This window comes from Pleurodeles waltl, chromosome 12 (genome assembly GCF_031143425.1).
Source record: "Pleurodeles waltl isolate 20211129_DDA chromosome 12, aPleWal1.hap1.20221129, whole genome shotgun sequence".
Lineage (NCBI taxonomy): Eukaryota > Metazoa > Chordata > Amphibia > Caudata > Salamandridae > Pleurodeles > Pleurodeles waltl.
The window spans coordinates 687463247-687483018 of record NC_090451.1 but is presented as its reverse complement, the minus strand read 5'-3'; the positions used below and the strand labels follow the sequence as shown (position 1 = coordinate 687483018).

The 19772-nt window shown below is 46.0% G+C and overlaps 1 protein-coding gene across 1 annotated transcript in view; it reads left to right on the top strand.

The window, feature by feature from the left end:
• The first annotated feature begins 3607 nt into the window (after nucleotides 1–3607).
• Nucleotides 3608–19772, top strand: part of LOC138268751 (rhodopsin kinase GRK1-like) — an 84747-nt gene continuing 68582 nt past the window's right edge. Inside the window, exon 1 of the mRNA XM_069218739.1 lies at nucleotides 3608–3871. The gene's annotated coding sequence lies outside the window, so the exon portion shown is untranslated. The remainder of the gene's footprint in view (nucleotides 3872–19772) is intronic.

Below are 19772 nucleotides of genomic sequence, written 5' to 3'. Positions count from 1 at the left end.
GATGAGTGTGATGTGATGAGGTCCCAGAGTTCTATGGCATGTTTATGAAGGGAGCAGGTGTTGAGGAGCAGGCAGTTGAGGTGGTTGTGGTGGGTGGTGTTGGTGTGGTGCATGAGGGTGTTGTTGCGGGGTGTGTTCTGGTTGTGGGCTGGTGTGCGGGGGTTGGTTGGTGGGGGTGGGGGCAGAGCGGGTGAGTATTGCGTTGGGGTGTTGTGTTTGTTGAAGGGGGGTCGCTATGGTTGGTGTGTGGTGTGATGGATGAGGAGCAGGAGAAATGACAGGTGTGGCAGGTGAAGGGGCCATGAGTGTGTGTGGGGCTAGAAGGGGTGCCCGTGGGGCGGGGGCCTGGGTTGAGAGAGTGGAGCCTCTCCACAGGGTGAAGGCAGACAGCCCCCAGAGCATGCACCACCAGGAAACAGTCGAGAAAGCCGGCAGGATGAGGCGCTACAATGTTGCTGGTAGTCTTCTTGCTACTTTGTTGCGGTTATGCAGGCGTCCTGGAGCAGTCAGCGGTCGATCCTTGGCAGAAGTTGAAGAGGGAAGTGCAGAGGAAGTCTGGTGAGCCCTTGCATTCGTTATCTGGTGAGATGCCCAAAGGAGAGACACTAAATAGCCCACAGAGGAGGATTGGCTACTGAGAAAGGTAAGAACCTATCAGGAGGGGTCCCTGATGTCACCTGCTGGCACTGGCCACTTAGAGCTGTCCATTGTGCCTTCACACCTCTGCATCCAAGATGGCAGAGGTCTGGGGCACACTGGAGGAGCTCTGGGAACCTCCCCTGGAAGGTGCTGGTCAGGGGAGTGGTCACTCCCCTTTCCTTTGTGCAGTTTCGTGCCAGAGCAGGGCTGGGGGGATCCCTGAACCGGTGTAGACTGGCTTATGCAGAGAGGGCACCATCTGTGCCCTTCAAAGCATTTCCAGAGGCCAGGAGAGGCTACTCCTCCCAGGCCCTTCACACCTATTTCCAAAGGGAGAGGGTGTAACACCCATCTCTCAGAGGAAATCCTTTGTTCTGCCTTCCTGGGACCAGGCTGCCCAGGCCCCAGGGGGGCAGAAACCTGTCTGAGGGGTTGGCAGCAGCAGTAGCTGCAGTGGAGGCCCCGGAAAGTTAGTTTGACAGTACCCGGGCTCTATGCTGGAGACCCAGGGATGCATGGAATTGTCCCCCCAATAACAGAATGGTATTGGGGTGACAATTCCATGATCCTAGACATGTTACATGGCCATGTTCGGATTTACCATTGTGACGCTACATATAGGTAGTGACCTATATGTAGTGCACGCGTGTAATGGTGTCCCCGCACTCACAAAGTCTGGGGAATTTGCCCTGAACAATGTGGGGGCACCTTGGCTAGTGCCAGGGTGCCCACACACTAAGTAACTTTTCACCTAACCTTCACCACGTGAGGGTTAGACCTATAGGTGACTTATAAGTTACTTATGTGCAGTATAAAATGGCTGTGAAATAATGTGGCCGTTATTTCACTCAGGCTGCAGTGGCAGTCCTGTGTAAGAATTGTCTGAGCTCCCTATGGGTGGCAAAAGAAATGCTGCAGCCCATAGGGATCTCCTGGAACCCTAATACCCTGGGTACCTAGGTATCATATACTAGGGAATTATAAGGGTGTTCCAGTGTGCCAATCAGAATTGGTAAAATTAGTCACTAGCCTGTAGTGACAATTTTAAAAGCAGAGAGAGCATAAACACTGAGGTTCTGGTTAGCAGAGCCTCAGTGATACAGTTAGGCACCACACAGGGAACACATACAGGCCACAAACTTATGAGCACTGGGGTCCTGGCTAGCAGGATCCCAGTGACACATAACAAACACACTGACAACATAGGGTTTTCACTATGAGCACTGGGCCCTGGCTAGCAGGATCCCAGTGGGACAGTAAAAACACCCTGACATATACTCACAAACAGGCCAAAAGTGGGGGTAACAAGGCTAGAAAGAGGCGACCTTCCTACAATAGGCAATCCTTTTACCTTATCACCTAAAGTAACAAGTCCCCTACCTCAGTCATTTCTTCTCTAAACATAAAGCATCTTTCTCATAGAAGAAAAAAGAAAACAATGGATATGTTTTGTTCTCTAGAAAATCTTTAAAGTGTAGTCCTTATGAAAGACTCCTATGGACTTACCATATAGTTCAAATCACATAAGTCCAAAATGAGTTCCAGTCTTGCAAATTTAGAGGACAATGACAATATATACAATGCAGACAATGAAAAATGAGTGATGTACATTGCAAATTAAGAATGTACAAAACCCCCCAAAAAAGTGATAGAAAACAGTGCTCACTCAGAATAGGTATGAATATTCAAGGACTTAAAAATGGCGGTGATTGTGAAAATGATCGGAGTTGCAAGTTTGTGAAAAAAAGTAGGAAATCAAAAGTTCCAACCGCAAGTCACTGGCTCTACCATGATTCTCTGACAACTGCAAATATGAACTGCTTTGAGACACAAGATTCTGACTTCTTCTTTTATGAGTTGGGTCTGGTGGTTTAGTGGAGTAATGCGTTCACTGCAGCGTGCCTGTGCTTGATCTCAGGATTGCAGGTTCAAATCCTGCTGGGTCCACTGAGCCTTTAATCGAAGTTCTAGGGTCAATAAAATGATAAACATGTGTTGTTGAGAGGCCCATGGTTGAATATGTACTTTACAAATATAGATGTTATGCTTAGCTGATTTCAATCCAAGATGGCTGCTGTATCTGAAATCCTCTTCCCAGAAGATTGAACTTGGTTGTTTTGGTCGTGGTGTTCATTGCAGTGCAAGTTTTTGAACTTAAATATAATGATATATAGCTCGCCAATGACAAAGGGCATTCTGAAGTTGATATATTGATATAATGACACGTACTTTCAAGACGACTGCTATCTCGTGCCATCGCGAACAACATGATGGGTGTCTCTAAAACATGAAAACAATCCTTTATTGACAATGCCAAAAGCAGCAACAGCAGAGTATTGGCAATACTTTACTCTGCTTTTTGCATTTTAACACAGTCAGACTTGTATTTTCTTTAGGCTACTGTGGAGTGGGTTTTTCTTTAGCCTACTGTGGAGTGGGTCAACATTTTCAAAGTTGCAAACGAGCATCTAAGGTTAGTGTATTCCCCCAGGTCAAGGAGCACCTTTTCCCGCAGTCCAAGGTTTTGATTGACCCCATCAAAGCATTCTGGGACTTGTAGTTTTAATTTCGTTGAAGTGAGCCAATGGATTGTGAAAGGAAACTCTGGGGCTCACCTTGTGTTATGGGTCAATCTGGTCGCACTGTAGGTCACACATTAGCAGAGGGAACATGTAGAGTTTGAAAAGCAGAACTATTAAAAAAAGGTGAATTTTGTTCCCGACTCAAAGGATACCCATCAGAGGGCTCGTGTTACGAGGGGTCACGTGAGTAACCATGCCTTCCACAAAGGCACCCTGAAGACTTGGGACAGCAGAAGGACCTGCAGAAGTCTCCCCCCAGGAGATGTCCAGACCACCCCCCACAGAACTGAGACACGAGGCCAAGGTGGTGCCGCCCGTCCCTGCTTCTTTGCAGGCCCGGCCCTCCATCTTGGGACGTCACGCCGCGTTATTAAGCTAAGGGGAGGCAGGCTGAGGGCGGGGTTAGCCGGGTGGGACATATGGCCGCCCCCTGCACCCTCCTCTCGGCTCCAAACCACCAACCTTTGACTTTTCCGAAGAAGTTTCCCTTCAGAAGGGATCTTGGTAATGCCACCTGACAGCTAGAGGATTGCTAATCCCTGAGCTAATGACCCCCCCGCCCCCCCATCCATGCTCAGGCGGAGACCAGCAGCATCTTCAATCCTGCCGGAGTCCGGAGCCAGGAGAGCAGGCTGAGGGGCGCAGAGCAGGTGAGGAGGGGCAGGGCAGTGGAAGGGAGGGGTGTCACCCTCAGATTGGGGACCTTGACATCTCGGACTCAAGCCCCCCACCACCCCAGCCTTGCCCGTGGGTGATGATAACGCCCTGGTCCCACCGGACCCCTCATGCCTTTCGCAAAGGGGACACAAGTTGCCTTGTAGCTGTACCCAGTGGGTCCTGTCCCCTTTTCAATGATTCCACGTGTCAAATTTTGACTCTTCAAATACCTATTTCACACCTGGGCTCTGTGTTACCTTTATTTAGAGAGGGTGCGCCCTCACGCACTTTTTATACCTACTTCATCTGCTATCGATATCAGAAGGCTGAAGGTCTGGGTTGGCACTACCGGGATTGAACCGCACGAGCAGCAGGTTACACCTACATTTCGGCTGCGAACCTATCGCAGAGGGGTTTGTCACTCACAACTATATCCCGTGCCGGGCTAGGCACAGCGCTTTGCAGCAGGCGCGTTAACCAACGGAGCTATTGTGGCGCTTATGGCCATAGTCACCTATTTATGACTTCTAGAAATGCAGTTCTTCTCTCTTTTTAAAAGTAGTTACACACCCGAAAGTACCAAACTGCCACAATGTGAGATCTGAGAGAATGTATGAATAAAGGGAAGTGTGTATAGCGACTCGATAACTCTGCGCAGTGCAGCACCTCGAGGCACGTTGTGGTCTGAGGCAGGTGCACAGAGGGTTTACTGGAAAGTAGATGTTGGCCCTTATGCAATGATATGCGCCTCGTTTGGGGGTTGAAGCGCTGTACGAATGGACGTGGCGCCTGGACTGTAGTCTCTATCCACTTTGAACAGATGATCTTGGGAGTGAAGCTGATCGCTGTTGCTGTAGGGGTAACAGCGAAGGTTGTCACTGGTCTTTGGGATGGACAGTAATAGTCACATTACGGTGACCATCTTTCCACGGTCACTTCCCAGGACAATTTTCACTCTTGGAGTCACCTTGACGAGAGATGGGTGACAAGTGGGCTCTGGCCCAGGGCCACATCCTTTCGGGGAGGGGGGCAGGGGCGTAGGAGACAATACATTTCTGGGGGGGACAGGGACAGCCTTGGGGACTTTCAGTCAATCCTATACAAATCGCTCGTTGTTTACGAACTGCAGGCTCCGATAAATATACACAATCATATATATTGGAAGTGAAATAGGGAGAAAGGAAGGCATGTTTTCACAGTCTGAAAGTATCTTTAATTGTTATTTACATTCACAAAGTAATTAGCTCAAATGTGAAAATAACATGTTGATTAACCTTGCATCTTCATGCACCAAGCAAATAAAGGTAGGAGGGTAAAAAGGAAGAACATACCCTTTGCGCCCCGCAACCATCATGCCCTTCGCCTCATGCCAATTGGAACCGCACTGGAGATAGCAAAAGCGAGTAGGTACAAGAGTTGTAAACTGTGCTCAGAAACCATAGTTCTAATAACACTTCTACTCCTGTGTGTGATCTTGGGCAGCTCAGCTCCACATCAGTCATAACTAGAAGCATTTCCACTGAAGAAGCTCTTGCAGTTACAGGCTATATAAACATGGATTCTCTAATCTCTGTATAAACTGCAGTCACTAATTTCTTTAGAAATGGCTGTCTGTGATGCACCAAGTAACTGCGTATAAAGAAAAGACATTCACTGATTATAAAGAAAAGACATCGGAAAATGACTATGATAGGGTTATTACAGTCGAGTTCTGACATTACAGTGCCTTCTGCCAGAGCTAGCAGCCAAGGTAAAAGGCAGATCAGGTCACAGAGCATAATTAATGCAGATGTTTAAAGCAAAAAATGGAATGTTGCTTTCTTTCTTCTGCTCTACTTTAATAGCATGGAATGACAGAAGCTATGCACTAAGGTTTTAAGTGGTTTGTGGGAAAGTTGGTGGTGTGACCATGTATTATATGGGGTAAAATACCCCTTGCATACATAAGGATATTGCAAGTCACCTTGAAGTTCATACCTTATAAACAAGCATTGGCAAAGCCAATAGGTCTCGCCTATGCAAGTTCTATTGCCTTTGCCAATGTGTTTTAGCCATGCTGTACACTAGTGAGACTACTATTCAGCATGGCTCAAAGTTAATGGCATAAAGGAGAATGATGTGTCATCGACTGGTGTGGCGTAGTGTCATGGAGTAAGTAGAGTGTCCTAGAATGGAGCAGTAAACTAACTTTAAAGGAACAGGGGTCCCTTGAATAAAATGCAACACCACTCCCATAAACAATGATATTAAAGTAATATGCAAATGGAATGTTTCATACATTTATTCAATCAAAATATAAAAGATCAAATGTAGTGGGAAAACATCAACTGGTGAAATTGAGAAAGACTGGTATTCGGGCATTACACAAGTTATCTGGATGACCCAATGTTACCAATTACAAGAAAAATGTAAAAAGGAACCTATATAGTACAGTGGTTTAGAGGAGGCCGGCCTGGTTTGTATTGGGTACCTATGGTACTTACACCTTATACCAGGTCCAGTTATCCCTTATTAGTGAAATGTAGGCAGTGTCTAGAAGCCAGGCTCTCTAGGGGTAGCTGTAGCCAAGGCGCTTATCTAGGAGACGTGCAAAGCTCCTGCAATACCACTGTAGTCACACAGCACTCACACACATGAAAGAAAATACTCAGTGTTACAAAAATAAAGGTACTTTATTTTAGTGACACAAATGCCAAAATACCATAGAGACTATACTCCTTTAGGAGGTAAGTAATACACCAATGATTTACACTAGTATGCAGCAATAGCAATAAAAACAGTTAGAAAACAGTGCAATTAGTGAAAATCACAATGGTTAGAAATGGGCCTAGGGGAAACACAAACCATAATCTAAGAAAGTAGAATGCGAATGTCGGTTTCCCACCTAGGCAAGTGTGGTGTGTAAGGGGCGCTGGAAGTATTAGAAAACACCAACGGTAAGTAATAGAACCTACCTCAGAGCCCAGGAAAGCAGGAGTATATCACAGTAACTTTCCTAGAACACACAAGAACACGAGAAAGAAGATAATGCAAGAACCAGAAGATACTTCAAGACACAAAGGGTGGATTCCTGGACCTAAAGACCTGTGGAAGAATGGGACTAGGTCCAAGAAGCACAGAAGAGTCCAGGACGGACAGGAGCCCCTGCTAACCCGAATCAAGGTGCACAAGAAGAACCACTGGTGAAGAAGAACAGTCTGTACTGCACCCAAGAAGATGGATGTGGGTTCCTGGTTGGTGCAGATGATATCCCACACCGGATGGATGATTGCAGTCTGGTTTGCGTTGCTGGATTCCGCCAACAAACCTTGGCACACATGCAAAGCTCACGGTAAGGGGAAAATGGCACTGCCTGGGACCAGGAGGGACCTGGTGGACTCTACCCAGGAGGAGGAGTCGTAGGGGGCTCTCAACAACTCCGAGAGCCCACAGAAAACTAGCCAGTGCACACAGGAGTCCTCTAGCACGGGGACAAAGGAATTGCAAAAGGAGGCCCACGCAGCACAAAAACAAAGGATCCCACACTGCCAGAGAACCACTCAGGAAGCTGTGCATTGCAGGAAGGAGTGCTGGGGGCCAGAGTTACATTGTGCACAAAGAATTTCATAGAAGGATGCCAACAATCCTTGGCAACCGAAAAACACGTGGTGAACAGGGTTAGTGTCTTGAGTGGGAAGGCACGCTCTTACCTCCACCAAAGTTGGACAGTAGGATGTCAGGACCATTGCGACCACTTCAGTCCACCACCCGTGATGTAGGATCCATGCAACTCAACAGGAGAGGGGACCCAAGCAGATGGTTGTTGTTGCAGAGAGGTGCCTGCTGAAGCAGGGGAGTGACTCCTTCACTCCAAGGGAGATTCGTTCATTCTTCTGGTGCAGGCTGAAGACAGGCTGTCCTCTGAGGATGCACGACCGGGAAACAGCTGCATTTGCTGGCAAGAGCTGAATATACAATGTTGCAGAAGTCGTCTTTGCTTCGTTGTTGCAGTTTGTGGAGTTCCTGGAGGGTCCAGATGCAGTTTCTTCCGTGAGAAGGTGAAGTAAAGGATGCAGAGGATTCCTGCTGGAGTCTTCCAATCCGAATCTGAAGAACCTCCCAAAGGAGAGATCCTAAATAGCCCTGAAAGGGGGATTGGTCAGCTAAACAGGTAAGCACATTTCAGGGGACCTCTCTGACACCACCTGCTGGCACTGACCACTCAAATGCTCCCAGAGTTTGCTGCCAATTTGGAATCCAAGATGGCAAAACACAGGGACCCGCTGGAGGAGCTCTGAGCACCACACCAGGGTGGTGATGGACAGGGGCGTGGTCACTCCCCTTTCTTTTGTCCAGCTTCATGCCAGAGCAGGGACTGGGGGTACCTGAACAGGTGTAGGCTGGATTATGCAAGGAGGGCACCAAATGTGCCCTTCAAAGCATTTTCAGTGGCCTGGGGAAGGAAGCTACCCCTCCAAAGCCTGTATCTCATATTTCCAAAGGGAATCCTTTGTTCTGCCTTCATGGGCTTGAACTTCTCAAGCAGCAGGAGGGCAGAAACCTTGTGGCAGCAGCTGGGCCTGCCTGGAAAACCTCAGAAGGCTGGAATGGCAATACTGAGGGTCCTCTAAGGAGCCCCCAGAATGCATGAAATCATACAACCAATGCTTGCAAAAGCCTTGGGGTAAGATTCCAACATGTTTTATACCAAACATACCTATGTTCGGAGTTACCATTATGTAGCTGGGAATAGATAGTGACCTATTTCAAGTACACGTCAAAAATGGTATCCCCGCACTCAGGAATTCTGGGAAAATGGTCCTGGAGGTCGTGGAGGCACCTCTGCTAGTGCATGGGTGCCCTCACACACAGTTACTCTGCACCCTGCCCTCAGGGCTGGAGGGCCTGCTATAGGGGTGACTTATAAGTGACCTGGTGCAGTGTAACTGGCAGTGAAAGGGTGCATGCACCTTTTCATGCAGGCTGCAATGGCAGTCCTGAAGAAGCCTTTGCATGGGCTCCCTATGGGTGGCAAAAGAAATCCTGCAGCCCATAGGGATCTCCTGGAACCCCAATGCCCTGGGTACAAAAGTACCATATACTAGGGACTTATAAGGAGGCACCAGTATGGCAATTGTGGATGAAATACTGGGTTACCAGTATGCAACAACCATAATTTAAGGGAGAGAGCATAACTACTGGGGTCCTGATTAGCAGGATCCCAGTAGACACACTCAAACACACTGGTAAACAGGCCAAATGTGGGGGTAACCAAGCTAGAAAGAGGCTACTTTCCTACAAGTTTAGCATCCACAATAATGATTTACAAGCTTTTATACACTGACTTTTACATGAATTACTCAAATAGTGAATCAAGAAGTCATTAGCTCATAGTACCTATGCTTATGCTAACTTATGTACAATATCACAAATTCAAGTCAAGGTACTTTGGCCAACGATATTTCGATCCCCTAGACAAGTATCAGGATCATCCTAAGCCTTCGTTAAGCTTGAGTTAAAAGGGTTACAGAGTGCTTGTAACTAAAACGGCGAAGATAAATCGGACTCACATCTCATATGAGTGAGAAGGCAATCAATGGAGATCTGAATCACTAATCAAGCGCCAATGCCATAAAGTATTAGTAGAGTGGAGTAGTGTCACAATGTAATAGAGTGTCAGAGAGTGGAGTGGCAGAGTGTCCTAGAGTGGAAAGGCATAAGGAAGAGTGAACTGGAGTAGAGTGAAGGTAAGTAATGTGAAGTGGCATAGAGAAGTTGGGTAGAGTGTTACAGTGAACATAGTACATTGTTGTATAGTAGAGTGGCATAGAGGGTTGTGCAGTGGCGTTGAGTAAGAGTATCGTAGATTGAAGTGGCATAGAGTGGTGTGGAATGGTATACAGTGGAGTAAAGTGGAATGAAGTGGCGTATAGGGAGTTGTGTAGGGAGTTACAGAGCGGAGAAAGTGTTGGAGTTTAATGGAATAGAGTGTCAGAGTCTAGTATCATGGAGTGTAATGTCAGAGTGAAGTGTCATAGAGTGGAGTTGGGTGGTCTAGAGTGAAGTGGCATAGAGTACAGTGGTGCAAAGTAGATTGGCGTAGAGTGTAGTGATCTAGAGTGCATTGGTTTTGAGTAAAGTGGTGTAGAGTGCATTGGTGAATACTGCACTGGTTTAGCATCCAGTGCAGTAGCGTAGAGAGGTGAAGAGTAGAGGGGAGCAGAGTGGAGTGGCACAGCATAGATTGCAGTGGTTCAGAGTGCTGTGTCATAGAGTGATGCGTTGCATGGTAGAATGAAGTGGTGCAAGGTAGAGTAGGCTGGTGTAGAGTGCAGTGGTGGAGTGCAGTGATGCAGAGTAGAGTGGCATAGAGTGTAGTGGCATATAGTACACTGGTGTAGAGTGCAGTAGAGTGGCATATAGTTGAGCGGTGCAGAGTAGAGTGCTGTGGTGCAGAGTAGAGAGGAGTATAGTTCAGTGGCAGAGTGCAGTGTTGCAGAGTAGAGTGTCATAAAGGGAAGTGCTGCTGAGTAGAGTGGCATAGAATGCATTGGTGTAGAGTGCAGTGATGTAGAGTGATGCAGAGTAGAGAAGAGTGGTGTAGCGTATAGTGGCGCAGAGTAGAATAGAGTGGCGTAGAGTGCAGTGGCATGGAGTAGATTGCTGCAGAGTACAGTATAGTGGTGAAGAGTAGATTGTTGCAGAGTGGAGCATGGTGATGTAGAGTGCAGTAGCATAGAACTGTGCAGAACAGATTGGAGTGGTGCAGGGCACATTGGAGTGGTGCAGGGTAGATTGGACTGGCATAGCATAGAGTGGAGTTGTGTAGATTGCAGTGGCATAGAGGAGATGATTTCAAAGTAGAGTGAAGTGCCCTACAGTGGAGTGGTGTAGAGTAGATTAGAGTGCAGTGGTGCAGAAAAGAGTGCAGTGGGACAGAGCACAGTGGCATTGAGTGCAGTGATGCAGAGTAGAGTGGCGTTGAGTTCAGTGGAAGAAAGTGCAATGTTGCAGATTAGAGGGTCGCAGAGTGCAGTGGTGTATTGTAGAGTAACATAGAGTGCAGTGGCATAAAGTGCTGTGGCGCAGAGTACAGTGGCATTGAAAGCAGTGGAAAAGAGTGCTGTGGTGCAGAGTAGATTGGCATAGAGTGCATTGGTTTTGAGTAAAGTGGTGAACAGTGCACTGGCAGAGTGCAGGGGTGTAGTGTACAATGGTTAGAGTAGAATAGCATAGATTGCAGTGGCATGGTGTAGAGTGGAGTAGTACAGCATAGATTGCAGTGGCTTAGAGTAGCACAGAGTGGAGAAAAGTGGTGTAGGGTGCAGTGGCATAGGGTAGATTGTTTCAGAGTAGAGTGAAGAAAAGATAGAGAAAAGATAATATACTTCAATATGCTGAAGAACGTAGCGATAACAACAACATAAATAATAACGCTAGGCATAACGGCCCAAAATGAAATAGTGCTTTTCCCTGTTAGCCACGCTGTAATCAAGCGCTTCATTACCTAGAAAACAAAACACTAAACATAAATGTTAGAAAAATATACCCTTCTAATAGCTAAATTGTTGTGTGAAAAGGTAAAATCTGGGCTCAATCTCGACTTCATTGTTTCACCAACTGGTGTGATCTTAGGCAAATACAAATATTGTGTTTCACAGTCTCCTTTCTAGCCTGCAGGTGTCTTTAGATCTTCCTCATTGTCCTGCAGCTCCTCTTGAAGGCATCCTGCAGTGCTCCTCTTCAAGGCGGCAGGTGATGCAGACAGTAATCATCCAAAACTCTTTTCTCCTCCTTGTGCCCTTTGTTCTTATGAGCACCCTTAATTCCCACAGCTGTGAACAGGACAAAAGGGCAGAGGGCCTCCGGACTCACCTTCATTCTGTTACCATCAGATTGGAGGATGGTCCGTACAGGGCTATCATAAGTAGCGCTTTTGTGCGCTAATGGCCCTCTGAATAATAGATGTGAGAGGGGAAATTATTGTGTCCCCTTGTCCCCCCCACCTTCGTCCCCCGTGTCCCCCACCCTCAAAAATCTGGGGGGGGATATATCCCCCGTGTCCCCCACACTTCCTACGCCCATGGAGGGGGGGTCCCTGATGTAGCCAGCTCTGTTATGCAATTTTGCCCCGATTACCTTGAATAATTCTTATAGAGATTGATTTAAATACTGTTTGTTTTTCATTTATTTTTAATGTGGGTGATGTGTGAGACTTTATTACAGACATTTTGCAGAGAAATGTTGTGTTTATGTTTCATGTAGCATCCATAAAAGCTTCTTTTAGATCAAAACAGGACCTCTCAAATGAGAAATGGGAGAGTGTCTCAGAGATTATTTGCAGTAATAGTGAGCTGATGTGTTACAATATTGAAAACACGCCACTATCCCTGAATATTACATGTAAACACATTTAGAATTTGGAGGAGTGCGTCAGTGGCCTGGCAAAGAGGGCATGAAAGAGCTGAAATTGATTCATAAATTCAAGGGTGTTCTGAACAGGGCTCCCCAGAATACTTTGGCCTAAGGCCCCCAAAATACTTAAGATGTTCCTGACCCTGACGATGCATCTACACTAGAGGATGTTTAAAGGGTGGTCTATGTCACACGGCACATTTCAGGTATTTCATTCTATCCCTGCCTCCTCTAAATTAAGCCATCTTAAAATATATAACTCAGTGAAATAATGAGAATTTAGAAAATAACTCAATTTAAAAGACTTGTAGGTCTTTTTCTCATTAAATGAATATGTCAGGGGAGCTTAGAAACACTCTCAGTAGTGAATGTTATGATAAAGAAAACCTTGACAGGACCCCAAAAACAATGCGTACGTCACTGAGATGGGCAGACAGCAGGAGTTGATGTGGTCCGGTGGGTTCATTTTAGCCATGGGACTAGGATACTTGACATCTAATCTCAGCTTTAGCACTTCACCTAAATACACCGGTTTTGATCATGGCTGTTTAACACCAGGTTGGTGTGTCTCCATCTCTAAAGCTGGTCTTGCTCCTGAAGCTGCTTTGTGCATTACTAGAGGTTAGCGAGCCACTGAAAGCCTTAGCCAGGCCCCGCTTCAGCTCGAGGTCCTCTTAGAACCTCAAGCCCAAAACGAGCCGAGTCTCAGAGGCAATGTGGCTTAGTGGCTCCAGCTGCGATCCTGTAGGACGGGGAACCAGGTTCAAAATCCTTCCTCTGCTCGGCTTTCTCTGTACCCAGGCAAATCTCCTTATGGTATCATACTTCTCGCAATGTAAAACGGCAAAAAAACTAAATGTGGATTTTGCCTGTTACTCAAGGTTTAATTTCATCTGCTAAGAATTGAGTTTAAAGCATTAACCTTTGATGTCAGAAAGAGATATCCACCTGGCGGCTAACTTGCAGTGTGAAACCAAATGATCTGACCTTAATCCCAACTTCCTTGCTTGACCAAATTGTGTGATCCTACCCAAATACTTTATTTTGCCAAGGCTCCTTTTTGTTCATTATCACATTAAGAGAACCCTCAAATATGTAAGTTCAGGAGGTGTGCTATACAAAAACCACTCCTGTGGTTCATTGCCTATAATACTGCTCCATTTAAAACAGGAATCCATGCCACATTCAGGGAGCACATAACCGCTGATATGCCTCTTGGTTCACTAATAGCATTGTCATCTTGGTGGAGGTAGGACTGTTTTTAGTTCATGTTTTAAAACTCTCACGTTTAATAAATACTTCTCAAATACTCTAATGTACTAAAGAGAAAAGTTTTGTCACGCTAAAGAATTAAATGTTTTTGATTTTCTTTTTCACATACCATCTCCTGCCTGCTCTAGCATAGGAAAATGTAAACAAATGGCCTGTAGGAAAAGTAGCAACCATAGCAGAGGGACAGAAGCCATCATTGTGGAGCAATCCTGCAAACTGCATGAAGGTTGACCGCCCTAGGACGCAGAGAATTAATTCTAAGGAAACTCCTTAAGGCAAACCACCAGAAACTTGGCAAGAGTCGGGCAGGAAGTGAACTAGCCTGAGACAATGTGATTGGTCAGATAGGAAGGGCCTGGAGGAGCCTCTTCCTTCTAGTGCTAACAATGAACAGGTTCTCTACCCTCTCGCTCAGTTTCACTCTTGGAGGCTTAGCAGACCCCTATAAGCTGTGCAAGGACATTGGTCCTGATTTTTGAGAATTCCTATTTAGGAAGAAGCTGGACTGTAGTGGGGAAAAAGAAGATTTGCTCATTCAATGAAACTGAAATGGGGGAAAAATATATTTTAGAGTGCTTTGATTATGGTGGGGCAGTTGTCTGGATGGTTAGTTTTTGATAATGGTTTTGGGGGATTTTAAGATGGGCTTTGAATTCAGAGGATTTTCTCTATGAAGAAATCTTACAGTTGGTGGTGTTTCATGCCACGGCGATCTAAGCAAATTATAGACCGGAACTGATGTTCTATGGCATTATTTTCCAAGGATGGTCTTTCAGGAGAGGGTCTTTCTCTATTGGGAAGGTGGCTCTGGAGTGTTACCTGCAGGCGGATTTGGAATGTTTGGGCGCTTCACTGTAAGTTGTCCTATCAGCAGTGGTTTTACAAATGTTTAGGCCCAGATTTACAACGCTTTAGCTAAGGTCGGCTACGTAAAGCGGAGGGGCACAGTTGATAGTTGATCAACTTCTGCACACAAAGAATTTTCTCTCAGAAAGATGATGTGAGTGTTGCAACATATTGCGTCAGGTAGGTCACAACCCATGATCATCTACGCAGTGTGGGCATCACACAGTAGAAACAGCAGAAACAGCACTGGGATTCCATATAAGGCCAGATCACGTCACACAAAGTTTTTAAATTGCATTTATGTAGCGCTTACTACCCCTGACGAGGCGTTTAAGCCCTTTCTATCATGAACTACCCTTGCTTGGAGTCCTAGCTTCAAATGAAAGCATGCAGAAACAATGGGCAAACGGTTACACCACCAGATATTTCCATCAGAAATGTACCTAGTTTCGTACGGTTGTCTGCGTGTAGAGATTTGTACCCAAGGCTCGATACTGGAAAAACAGCTTGCTTGGCTGTCTGCTTAAAACAAGTCTAGGTTGCGCTAAGTGTTGTGCGAACAAGACAGTTTTGGGACCAACGTTGGCTGGTGACAGTTGTGGCTCAAAGCGTGTAGTAAATATGGTCCAACACAATGTGTTGCTGTTTACAGTGGTTTGCAGTTAAGGTTGCAGGTGCTGGTAGGAGCTCCAGGGGCACAGCTTCCACTGGTGCAGCAGGTGCAGTGGCACTGGGCCCAGAGGCTTCCAGCCCCCCAAATCCCTATCATTGCTGTAGTTTGCACTTCAAACAGCACCCGAGGGGCCATTTCCTTCTTTGCACTAGGGCCCATTACACACACTGGCTGCACCACTGTGCAGCTCACCGCGTTGTACTGCAGGATGCGGAATTCCCCCCCCGTACTTGCACTAATGGTCCATGGCAACACATCATTTGATGACCTTCTCCTCCCCTTCCTCTTTTGGGATCAGTTTGCTTTGAGTGTTAATGAGGCTGGTGAAACAACACCTTAATAATTGTAAACTACTAACCGCCTGTAAATGCCTTTCCCCTGGGAAAGATATATGTAGGGCCACTGCAATTATGCAATCCTGCAGTGCTTCATTCACAACATTGGATCTGTTTCATCATCCCTCATCTGATGCCTAATTTATAGACTTTAGCTAAAAAACGTTTTTCTAGCTCAAACAGAGCAAAAGGGAGTAAACTCGCCACCAGGCATGCTGCTGCACAGTGGCAGGCCCTTTGAAAAGCTTAATGGCTCACCTTTCAGTTGTCGTTGCTGTATTTAGATATTAAACTGGTGCTAATGAGGCATCCCTATTCCCAGTTGTGACGTGTAAAAATGATAAAAACATGAAGCAATACTATCACAAATTCACCCCTATCATTCCACAAAGTCCTGCACTCTGTTGTTGAGCAGAATCCAAACTATGGGGAGCACTTGTACGGGCACCAGTGACAGTCTTCTGAACAGAAGATCACATCAGGAGAACCAGAGTGATCCTATAACTGGAAAGGGAAAAGAACAGATGATGGACGGAATGCTGAACAAATCAAACATTTCCCCCCAGTCACAGATCTGGGTTTTATCCATTGTGTTTTTGTTACCCATGCCATTTCAGTGTGGATTAAGCCATATGCAAACCAGTCTCGACTCTGCTCCCCATGTGAACAGTCCAGCTCAAACTGCCGGGCCAGGTCCTTCCTCGACCGGAAACAAGCATCCTGGGACTGGGTTCAGGGTATCGCCCCTCATCAGCCAGGCTTGCTTGAATCCAGTGGAAAGGATGTCACACGGCCGAAGCAGTGGAGACCATGGATGTGTCACCCTGCAGTAGTATGTGTTTCCTTTCAGCTATTCCCGAGCACTGGGTGAAAATAGAAACGGGACAGTTAGAGTAAAGTTGGTTCAGGTAAATTCGCTTCAGAATAGATCAGTTCTTGGGCTTTACTTGAATTGCTTGTAGTTTGGTTCCACTTTGTGTTCAGTGAGGTGCACAGTCGGTTTCGCTGACCTCTCATGTTCTACCTCCATTTTTATTCTGTCTGAGGATTTGATCAGAGACCAGCTTTCCATTGCTGGCTGGAGTTTTCTGTCGGGCATGTAGGTGGTGGGCCCGTCCCCATCCAGTCATCCTGGATCTCTTTCCCAGACCACCTAGGTACAAAGCAATCTAAGCATTATTCTTGTGTATACTGTGTGACAATTTGGTTCTTTCAAGGCTGCTTTTATGTGGTTGTGGTGCCACATGATCAGGCACTGAGTTCTGGAGACTGAAGTTTGTCAGTGGCTTTCTTTGGAATGAGGGAGTGTGCTATGTTTCAATAGTCTGGGCTGTCAATCACAAGCCACTCATCTAGTCACACTTCGGGCTATTCACAAAGGTAACTTACACTTATGTGTATTAACACATGCAGTACTGCTAAATAGAGTACAAAATGCAATTGGTAAATAGGATCCACTGTGGTCCGTTTGGAGGAGTGGAACGATTCTTCAGAGTTGGGATAGCTCCAGAATGATGCCCTTAACAACCAGCTTCTACTAGGGAACAAAAGAGAGTTCTGAATCAAATATGACTTTGTTTTTCAACTTGCAGTTTTTTGGAATGTGAGACTCCTCGAGGTGAGGTGGACTTGCGTCCTTCCATCATCAAGATTTGTCTCTTGGCTATCTTCTGAAGTCTGGCTCTCCCAGACACACCCTTAATGAGCCAGAAGTATATCCCAGGTCCCCAACCTAGAGACAAGGGGTCCACTTGCTAGCTTGGATCTTAATCTGTTGTATTTATATAGCACTTACAAGGTGTCAAAGCACTTTTTGCAAGTAGCATGCTACCCTGGAACCCTAAAAGGATTAGTGGTGGATTGGTATAGGAAAATATGAGTTAATTTGAGCGGTGTCTGATATTTGGATTTAATAGAGTAATGGAGGGATAGAAGAGGGAAAAGTCTGTAAAGTGTTATTTGGGGGATCATAGTAGTAAGATGCAGTTTGGGATGAGTAAAAGGAGAGATGGAGGAAGGAAGAGTCTCCAGAAATAGTTTAGGGAGGTTATACTAATAAAATGAGGTTTGAGAGGCGTCAAAGGAGGGATACGTGAGGGAAGAATTTACAAAGGGTTGTTAGAGAGATCATAGTAGTAAAATGAGGTTTGGGGTGGTCAAGGAGGGGTAGAGGAGGGAAGAGTCTAGAAAGGGTTATTTTGGAGATCATAGTAATCAAATGAGGTTTGGGATGAGTCAGAGAGTGGGGACAGAGGATATATTGAGATAGATGTAAGATGAGACGTAGAGTAGAGCATTGGATAGAGTCAAAGGTTTTTTTCCTTTAGTTCTACAGCAGGAGTAAAGTAATAAATATATAGATACATAAGTACATAGAAGATAATATATGCCGCCTGAGATTAACTGCTGAGCCTTTGATAATGTAGGTTCAAGCAGTGTGCAGTCTAGCATCGTGGCATCAGGAACCTTGTCACAAACACTTGTGTTATTAATCATTTGCCAAATTACAACAGTTTTAGATTTCAGGTTTTTGAAAGGGCTGCAGCTGACGTCACAATTCTGGAAAACAAATCACTGAATTTCCCCCCCCCCCCAACCCCAGTATCTGGAAGACCCTTTTACTTCTCCCTCCTCCTCATGGCCCACCTCTTTCTCCCCATCTCCAGGCTCATCCACCTCTGAAGCTCCCCCATAACTTAGTTTCCTTCTCTTATCCCTCTTTTGTTCCATTCTACTCCTTTCTCGCCTCCACATTCTCCCCCTTTAACTTTTCATCCATTTCATCACTTCCTCTTCATTCCCGAGTTCTTCCTCTGGCTCCTATTCCCACCCCTCCTCCTCTCAAATCTGTTCCTAACCCCTCTACACTGTACCGTCCATCTCCACTTCTCTTTCAGCTTCCTCCTTCACTCACCCTGCCCTGCACCTCACTTTGCTTCTCCTCCTTTACCCCCCTTTTCTTCCTCATCCTGTACATCTGTGGTTTCCACCTTCTCTTATTCTTTGGATGAACTGCCCTTGTGTTCCCCCCCCCCCCCCACCCCTGCTTCTCCTACTTATTCACCCTCTGCGTCGTCGCCTTTTGCCTCCTCCTTCCTGGACTGCACAGTGGTTCCTTCTAGGTATCTACCTGGAGGGATGAGCCTTTAATACGATTACCTTCAGCAGATTAGCAGGATTGCCCCCATCTCACGCTTCTCCTCCCAATGGGATCAAACAAGACGTCTCTTGGTGCTACAGCCCTGCTGCTTACTTCAGCCTTGTAACCCTTCACTTGTCTCTATTCCTGCTACCTTAAATGTTACACATACAAGTGATGCACATCTGTGCATGGAGTTTAAGTCAATCACTAACAAAAGTCACACACCTTGGCTTGCACTCCCAGCCCATCATTAAAAAGATCCACACATCTGGGCAGGGAGTGTAGGCCAACCATTATGATGATCATACCTCAGGCGGTGTAGGGCAGGTCCCAGGCCCAGCTCTCCTTGTGCTGCTGCATTGCTCTTACGCCGGACTTCTCCTCAGTTTTTCAGTGCCTTGAGACCCTCATGGGTGATTTGCCCTGCTTTATAAATCTTTGATGTATTGGTTGAATAATTGACTACTAACAAATACCACACACATGGGCACGGAGTTGAAGACGCTACGATCAGTTACACTCCTGGTAAGGGAGTGGAAGACCATCACTAACGGGTGTCACAAACCTGGGCAGGCATTGTAGACCAATCACTAAAGACTAAACACCCCACACATCTGGGCGGGAAGTGGAAGCCAATCACTAGCAATAGTTGCACACCTGACTAAACCAGTTACTAACAGGAGCCACAAATCTTGGCAGATAGTGTAGGGCAATCAGTAACTGAATCCACACTCCAGAAGAGGAAACCAATCACTCACAGAAGTCACACACAAGGGCAGTAAGAGAAATCCACCCACTTGGGTGGGAAGTGTAGTCCAATGACTAACAGAAGCCACACACCCAAGGAAGAAGTGGAACCCAATCCCCAATAGGAGCCACACACCAGGACACAAATCACAATCGCCAATCAGTGGGAGGGGCATGTAACATTATCAGTAACACATAATGGGCTTGATTACGAGGGTGACAGAAAACGTGGAGGTATTTGTCACACCCGGTAAATAACTATAGAGTGGAGTTTGGTGTTAACAGATGCAATAAATATTTCATTTTCCAAATTTTCATCTCGAAAATAAGAAATCAACTGCGGAATGTGGGCTTTGCACACTGAATTGTGCATAAACTAGAATGTTGACTGTGTTTTCCCCCTGTACATTTCAGTAGTCAAAAGTTGCAAAGGTGTGGTGCTGAACATAGATATAAGAAGTGCAAAAAATCGCTTTGTGCAGAGT